Here is a 9,305-nt window from a genome sequence, read left to right on the forward strand (position 1 = left end):
CCCCTAGTGTACAGTCTGGGGGGTGGGGATTGAAGGCTTGTGATCCACCCCTAGTGTACAGTCTGTGGGCGGAGATTGGGGCTTGTGATCCACCCTTAGTGTACAGTCTGTGGGAGTTCAGGGTTTGTGATCCATCCCTAGTATACAGTCTGGGGGCGAGGTTCGGAGCTTGTGATCCACCCCTAGTGTACAGTCTGGGGGCGGGGTTCGGGGCTTGTGATCCACCCCTAGTTTATAGTCTGGGGGCGGAGTTCAGGGGTTGTGATCCACCCCTAGTGTACAGTCTGGGGCAGAGATTGGGGCTTGTGACCCACCCCTAATGTACAGTCTGCGGGCGGAGTTCAGGGTTTGTGATCCATCCCTAGTATACAGTCTGGGGGCGGGGTTCGGGGTTTGTGATCCATCCCTAGTATACAGTCTGGGGGCGGGGTTCGGGGCTTGTGATCCATCCCTAGTATACAGTCTGGGGGCGGAGTTCAGGGTTTGTGATCCATCCCTAGTATACAGTCTGGGGGCGGGGTTCGGGGCTTGTGATCCACCCCTAGTATACAGTCTGGGGGCGGGGTTTGGGGCTTGTGATCCACCCCTAGTATACAGTCTGGGGGCGGGGTTCAGGGCTTGTGATCCACCCCTAGTATACAGTCTGGGGGCGGGGTTTGGGGCTTGTGATCCACCCCTAGTATACAGTCTGGGGGCGGGGTTCGGGGCTTGTGATCCACCCCTAGTATACAGTCTGGGGGCGGGGTTCGGGGCTTGTGATCCACCCCTAGTATACAGTCTGGGGGCGGGGTTCGGGGCTTGTGATCCATCCCTAGTGTACAGTCTGGGGGCGGGGTTCGGGGCTTGTGATCCAGCCCCAGTGTACAGTCTGGGGGCGGGGTTCGGGGCTTGTGATCCACCCCTAGTGTAAAATCTGGGGGTGGGGTTCGAGGCTTGTGATTCACCCCTATTGTACAGTCAGGCGTGGGATTCGAGGCTTGTGATCCACCCCTAGTGTACATCTGGGGGCGGGGTTTGGGGCTTGTGATCCACCCCTAGTGTACAGTCTGGGGGCGGGGTTTGGGGCTTGTGATCCACCCCTAGTATACAGTCTGGGGGCGGGGTTCGGGGCTTGTGATCCACCCCTAGTATACAGTCTGGGGGCGGGGTTCGGGGCTTGTGATCCACCCCTAGTATACAGTCTGGGGGCGGGGTTCGGGGCTTGTGATCCATCCCTAGTGTACAGTCTGGGGGCGGGGTTCGGGGCTTGTGATCCAGCCCCAGTGTACAGTCTGGGGGCGGGGTTTGGGGCTTGTGATCCACCCCTAGTGTAAAATCTGGGGGTGGGGTTCGAGGCTTGTGATTCACCCCTATTGTACAGTCAGGCGTGGGATTCGAGGCTTGTGATCCACCCCTAGTGTACATCTGGGGGCGGGGTTTGGGGCTTGTGATCCACCCCTAGTGTACAGTCTGGGGGCGGGGTTCGGGGCTTGTGATCCACCCCTAGTGTACAGTCTGGGGGCGGGGTTAAGGGCTTGTGATCCACCCCTAGTGTACAGTCTGGGGGCGGGGTTAAGGGCTTGTGATCCACCTCCTAGATACAGGATTGAAAAGGCGGGAAAAAAAAAGAATAGGTTTGGCTCTTTAATAAGCAGGCCTCTGTATTCTGTACAATATGTAAATTGTAATCGTTTTGTCTACAGGAATAGGTAGAGTATAGGGAATTGCAGTTGTGTAGATGGCCACAAGATGTCGCTATCATCTATGATTTAAAACACTATACCTTTAGTTGCTATCACTGGACTCAGTTATCGGTTCAAGTTGATGTATCGTTAGGATTCGCACCTCACCTGAATCAGCGGGACACATGTCAGCAGTAGCAAATGTTATCAATATTTTGAGTAAATCAAAACCTGATCTCTGTTGAAGATCTGAACTTTGGAAGATGCCTCTCCTAACCAAAGAACAAAGAGGCCTGCAGCTTGTCTTTTCCCCATTGTTGCCTTCCAATGCCTTTGTTCTACACGGTGTCTGTGTGGAAGTGGCCATCTTGGTAGAAGAGCAGGGCTTTTCAGGACCAACCTATATTTCTTCCCTAGATTAAAGAGGACCTGTATTACGGAAGCTGCACTCCTTCTTTTTTTTTTTTTTTTTGGCTGAGGGAGGGCTTTGCTTTCTTGTGTGAGAGTTGCTCCTCTAAAGACTGGAGATCTGATGACTGATGGGAGGATATTGGAGATACAGCAGGAGAGGTGGAGGAAGCACAGGTATACAGAATAGATGAAGTAGAAGCAGGGAGATCCTTGCACGGCATGTCCCTCGGGTACAGCTTCCTCTCCAGCAGTAGGACTTAGCCTCCTGTATTGGTCTCCCTGCAACTGATCCTTTCCCTATTACTTACCTACAATGCCTTGTTCTGCATCAAGTCTCTTTTGCTTCCTCTTGTCAAAGCTGCCCTCCCGATGACTGGTTGTCTTATGACTGGCAGGGTAATGCTCAGTGGCAGCCGCTCCATTAGGGGTGCCGCCCCCCCCCTAATCCATGCCCCTGGCCCCTAATCTACATGCAGGGTGCCGGACGGATGTATTTCCATGGGGTTTATTTTTAGTTTTTGAAGCACATGATTAGAGCCTGAGGCTCTAATTAGCTTAAAAAAAAAAGGGTGGGCTCGGGGCACAGAGCACTGCACCCTGAGCCTACCCAGTTGTGTGACATTAGCGAATTTTAATATTAGCTTTTGTCTTCCTGATGCTCTTCTCGGCCAATCAGGAAGCTGGTACTGAGACCCGATTGACCAGGGAGTCTTAGGACTAAGACCCACCTTCTGCTCGGCAGGGAGAATAAGCAATAGCCCCTCGGCAAGCTGGAGCAGCATTGGCCTTCTGATCGCCGCCTTCCCCTCCACCTCCCGTGGTGAGGTGGTGGGGGGGAGGGGTTGAAGATAGAGAGTGGGCCTGGCTGGACTGCCTGTGGATCGTGCTGGTCTTCTGGGACGTGGGCACCGACTTGTGGCTGACTATTACCGGCAGAGGAACTACGTGCCGTGCCGCCCAAGATCCTCAGCTTCAGATGGTTTGCCCAGGACTACAAAGGAGGGGGCGGGCATGCAGGGGCTGAGCAGCCCCCCCCCCCCCCAGTGGCTCTGCAGACTCTCTCCGTCTGGGCCTGGTAAACCGTCATCCATTTTGCGACCCCCTCAAAATATTGAGCACCAGCCGCCACCTGTAATGATAGAGGGGGGGGGAAATGCACAGATCCAAAGAATGGGGTGAAGTAGAAGCAGGGAGATCCTTGCACTGCAGGTCCTCAGGTACAGCTTCCTCTCCAGCAAGGAAAACAGAGAGCAGCACAGCAGTGACATCACCAAATCTATGACGCTGTAAGAGGAAGAGGTACCTTAGATCTCGCACTACATGTATACAGCTTTGGGGTTGTAGGTACAGAAGAGTTCAGGCTCACATTAAAGGGGCAGAGAAGAGTTCGGATTGGCTGTTTGCTCACTACAGCAGGGATCATGTGACTGTGTCTAGGCCAGCCTTTCTAAATCGGGGGGGTTCCTCCAGAAATTGGTAGGGGTTCCCTCAGCGGTGTCAGATTGCTTTCCCATCTGACAGTGCTCCATTTGCACCCTGAATACCGATGTGGTACAAAAAGCCTACAGAAAAAGGGCCCAGATTGGACGATCTCCCCTCCTATGCTAGTGACAGCTAAAACATTTTTGAGCCCCCCCCTTTCTCTTCAGGTGACAACAGTCACCAAAACAAATATCCGGAATTATGAGTTGCCAGTAGAACAGGAATAAAGTGGTTCTGGAAAGTGTTGCCGGAATAGTTATGGGGCCAACGTCGCTCGGCAGAGTCATTGGTGTGGGACCAGTGGAAAATCTCCCCTCATCCTTCTGGTAAGTAACCACTGACACTAACAATCTTTTAAGCTGTCTGTAAGGAACATTCTTCTCACTGACCTCCAATGTAAGGAACATTCTTCTCACTGATCACCAATGTAAGGGACATTCTTCTCACTGATCATCAATGTAAGGAACATTCTTCTCACTGATCACCAATGTAAGGAACATTCTTCTCACTGATCACCAATGTAAGGAACATTCTTCCCACTGATCACCAATGTAAGGAACATTCTTCTCACTGATCACCAATGTAAGGAACATTCTTCCCACTGATCACCAATGTAAGGAACATTCTTCTCACTGATCACCAATGTAAGGGACATTCTTCTCACTGATCACCAATGTAAGGAACATTCTTCTCACTGATCACCAATGTAAGGAACATTCTTCTCACTGATCACCAATGTAAGGAACATTCTTCTCACTGATCACCAATGTAAGGAACATTCTTCTCACTGATCACCAATGTAAGGAGCATTCTTCTCACTGATCACCAATGTAAGGGACATTCTTCTCACTGATCACCAATGTAAGGAGCATTCTTCTCACTGATCACCAATGTAAGGAACATTCTTCTCACTGATCACCAATGTAAGGGACATTCTTCTCACTGATCACCAATGTAAGGAACATTTATCTCACCATGAAAGGCCCGGAGTCCCACTTTAAATATCTGTTTAGACTGAGGCTGTTCCCATGTACATTAGTATTTCCGGCACTCTTGGCGTTCTGCCAGCCTCTGATCTGCATGGAGTATGTCCTTGGAGAAGAACAGGCCTGCAGCCTGACACCGAGGAGCTCACACACAGGGCTGGGGGGTATTTGTGAATGGATTTATACTCCGTAATATCAGAGATAAGAGCCGTGCTGCACCTTGATCAGTCACATGTGAAAACTTGTCTGCCTGCAGAATATTTCTGTCTGTCCTGCAGTTATTCCTGGAATGTAGAGTACAGCTCCCTCACACAGGAAAATCCCTTAAGGGAAATCTCTGCTGGCTTACAGATCTGCTTGCCAGCTAAAAGAAAAACGCCGCATTCAGGAGAAACTGAGCACATGGCATGTATGTCTATCTGTTAAAGGTGAACTCCAGATACCAAAACTCCAAATGCCTTTGCAAACCCAGATATTGCCTTGTGAAAGTAGCAGTGACAACATCACTGTGCTGTGCATAGCCTGAGCAGAGCTGTGGGAAGAGACCTAGCAAGCACCACCCATTATAGAAAGCTACAGGAGGGGGCGGAGACCAGACCAGTCAACCTGCACAAGGAGAGAGAGAGAAGAGCTGTGGCAGGAGCCCAGCAAGCACCACCCACTGCAGAAACTACAGGAGGGGGCGGAGACCAGACAAGTCGCCCTGCACAAGGAGAGAGAGAAGAGCAGTGGGAGGAGCCCAACAAGCACCACCCACTATGGAAAACTACAGGAGGGGGCGGAGGCAAGACCAATCACCTTGCACTAGGATAGAGAGCAAAGCTGTGGGAGGGGCCCAGCAAGCACCACCCACTATAGAAAACTACAGGAGGGGGCGGAGACCAGACCAGCCACCCTGCAGAAGGAGAGCGCACAGCTGTGGGAGGAGCCCAGCAAGCACCACCCACTACAGAAAACTAAAGGAGGGGAGCGTAGACTAGACCAGTTACCCTGCAGAAGGAGAGGGCAGAGCTGTGGGAGGAGCCAGGCACGCACCACCCACTACAGAAAGTACAGGAGGGGGTGGAGACCAGAACAGTCGCCCTGCAGATGAAGAGAGAGAGCAGAAGCTGTGGGAGGAGTCCAGCAAGCACCATCCACTATCAAAAACTACAGGAGGTGATGGAGTCAAGACCAATCACCTTGCACTAGGATAGAGAGCAAAGCTGTGGGAGGGGCCCAGCAAGCACCACCCACTATAGAAAACTACAAGAGCGGGCGGAGACCAGACTAGTCACCCTGCAGAAGGAAAGTGCAGAGCTGTGGGAGGAGCCCAGCAAGCACCTCCCACTACAGTAAACTACAGGAGGGGGCGGAGACCAGACCAGTCACCCTGCGCAAGGAGAGAGAGCAGAAGCTGTGGGAGGAGCCCAGAAAGCACCACCCACTACAGAAAACTACAGGAGCGGGCCAAGATCAGACCAGTCACCCTGCAGAAGGAGAGCGCAGAGCTGTGGGAGGAGCCCAGCAAGCACCACCCACTACAGAAACCTACAGAAGGGGGCGGAGACCAGACCAGTCACCCTGCGCAAGGAGAGAGAGCAGAAGCTGTGGGAGGAGCCCAGCAAACACCACCCACTATAGAAAACTACAAGAGGGGGCAGGAGGAGGCAAGACCAATCACCTTGCACTAGGATAGAGAGCAGAAGCTGTGGGTTGGCTCATCAAGCACCACCCACTATAGAAAACTACAGGAGGGGGCTGAGACCAGACCAGTCACTCTGCACAAGGAGAGAGAGAAGAGCAGTGGGAGGAGCCCAGCAAGCACCACCCACTACAGAAAACTACAGGAGGGGGCTGAGACCAGACCAGTCACTCTGCACAAGGAGAGAGAGAAGAGCAGTGGGAGGAGCCCAGCAAGCACCACCCACTACAGAAAACTACAGGAGGGGGTGGAGACAAGACCAGTTCCCCTGCACAAATAGAGAGAGCAGCAGTGATCGGTCTTTATTACAGGAAGTCTCACGCTGGATTACTGCACAGATCTGGAAGAAATACACAAAGCTTCTGGTGTCTGTTTATGAGCAGAAGCTGGCAGGGTTGGACTTCTGATCATGTGACAGCCAATCACAGTAATCTGCCTCCTGGCGTTAAGACCCAGTTAACCTCTTTACGACTTTCCTAACTATTTAAAGGGAGACCAGGCGGGAAGGTGTAAAGGGGCTTCGGGAGAGGGTGGGAAAGGGGTTCAATGCTGGTAGAATGCCCTGTACAGTGTCATCATACCTTGGAACTTGCCGGATCTGGCCCGGCAATGCTGTCCTTTCGCTTCCATTACCGACTTCTTACCAGGCCGGCTCAAGTCTCCGGCTTCCTGACAATTTCAATATAGACAAAGTAATTCCTTCATGATAGAAGGCCCGAGGTCATTCTGCACCACCACTGCCTAGGCAGCCATGGTGCCTATGGCCACAGTAGTGGACTCCAACCCCTTAAAACCCCCCCCCCCCCACCTTCCACTAAGCCCAGCCACTCTTCCCGGGATTACCCATCAGGAGATCTCCCGAGTTTAAAAGAACCATCCGAAAATACACTATATTGTCAAAAGTATTGGGACGCCTGCCTTTTACACGCACATGAACTTTAATGGCATCCCAGTCTTAGTCCGTAGGGTTCAATATTGAGTTGGCTCCGCCCTTTGCAGCCATAACAGCTTCAACTCTTCTGGGAAGGCCGTCCACAAGGTTTAGGAGGGTGTCTATGGGAATGTTTGACCATTCTTCCAGAAGCGCATTTGTGGGGTCAGGCGCTGATGTTGGACGAGAAGGCCTGGCTCGCAGTCTCCGCTCTAATTCCTCCTCCACAAATGCCCTTCTGGAAGAATGGTCAAACATTCCCATAGACACACTCCTAAACCTTGTGGACGGCCTTCCCAGAAGAGTTGAAGCTGTTATAGCTGCAAAGGGCGGAGCCAACTCAATATTGAACCCTACGGACTAAGACTGGGATGCCATTAAAGTTCATGTGTGTGTAAAGGCAGGCGTCCCAATACTTTTGGTAATATAGTGTGTATCATGTATAGGTATTCCTGCACAGACCCTGCAATTGAAGCTGATGTTGGGGGGGCTATAGGCTGACAATGATGGTGAAATGGCTGGAAATAGAGGATATCCTTCCACTGGTACCCTACAGTCTTTATACCTATTGCTAGCAGTGCAGGTTGGAGGAGTGCTATATGACCCCCCCCCCCCATGTCTGTACTCTCCCCTCGGGGTAGTGCAGGGAGCAGACGCCCCGTCTTGCTGTCAGTGTTTGGCTCCAGAGAGCGCTGTCTGTCCAGGCTTGTTATGTATGAATGACGGCCAGTTCTCTGCTGCTCCTCACCAATTCCAATATCTTATTTATAACATTCACAAAAAAAAAAAGTCCTGAATTAAGGTGCTGACATCATGGCCCAGGTGTGCTGCGTTCTCCCTGCAGGGTTCATATGCAGTGGGCGTTACCCAGACTCCGTGTCCCCAAAAACTATAGCTGCGAGGGCTAGGATGCAGCTTGGAGTAATTAAAGTGAACCCGCTATATGGACTTTTCTAATTCTTAAAATGGGGTCTCCAAACGTTCTAAACAAAGGGGCCAGTTTACTGTCCTTCAGACTTTAGGGGGGCTGAACTAAGGCCACTTGGAGTGAAAAAAAAGGCCCTGATGTAATTGGGGAAAAAATAATGCCACTTTGTTTTGGTGGGAGTAAGTGTGCCCTATCATTGGTGTCAGTGGGAGGAATAGTGCCCCATCATTGGTGTCGGTGGGAGGAATCGTGCCCCATCATTGGTATCAGTGGAAGGAATAGTGTCCCATCATTGGTATCAGTGGGAGGAATAGTGTCCCATCATTGGTGTCAGTGGGAGGAATAGTGCCCCATCATTGGTATCAGTGGGAGGAATAGTGCCCCATCATTGGTATCAGTGGGAGGAATAGTGTCCCATCATTGGTATCAGTGGGAGGAATAGTGTCCCATCATTGGTGTCAGTGGGAGGAATAGTGCCCCATCATTGGTATCAGTGGGAAGAATAGTGTCCCATCACTGGTATCAGTGAGAGGAATAGTGCCCCATCATTGGTGTCAGTGGGAGGAATAGCGTCCCATCATTGGTGTCAGTGGGAGGAATAGTGCCCCATCATTGGTATCCAGTGGGAAGAATAGTGTCCCATCATTAGTGTCAGTGGGAGGAATAGTGTCCCATCTTTGGTATCAGTGGGAGGAATAGTGTCCCATCATTGGTATCAGTGGGAGGAATAGTGTCCCATCATTGGTATCAGTGGGAGGAATAGTGTCCTATCATTGGTGTCAGTGGGAGGAATAGTGCCCCATCATTGCTATCAGTGGGAGGAATAGTGTCCCATCATTGGTATCAGTGGGAGGAATAGTGCCTCATCATTGGTGTCAGTGGGAGGAATAGTGCCCCTTCATTGGTGTCAGTGGGAGGAATAGTGCCCCATCATTGGTGTCAGTGGGAGGAATAGTGCCCCATCATTGGTGCCAGTGTGAGGAATAGTGCCCCATCATTGGTGTCAGTGTGAGGAATAGTGCCCCATCATTGGTATTAGTGTGAGGAATAGTGCCCCACCCATCATTGGAGCACAGGTGTGTCAGGAGGAAGGTGTCCCTGACATGCCTGCCCCTGTACAAACCATGGCTTGTGATCTCTCTGCCCCTGGGGAGGATGAAGGCTCTGAGGCCATTCGGGAGCGAGTGGTCCGCGGGATTAAAGTCCTGAATAGGGAGAGAGA

The sequence above is a fragment of the Aquarana catesbeiana genome, linkage group LG09 (assembly GCF_042186555.1).
Source record: "Aquarana catesbeiana isolate 2022-GZ linkage group LG09, ASM4218655v1, whole genome shotgun sequence".
In the NCBI taxonomy this organism is placed as follows: domain Eukaryota; kingdom Metazoa; phylum Chordata; class Amphibia; order Anura; family Ranidae; genus Aquarana; species Aquarana catesbeiana.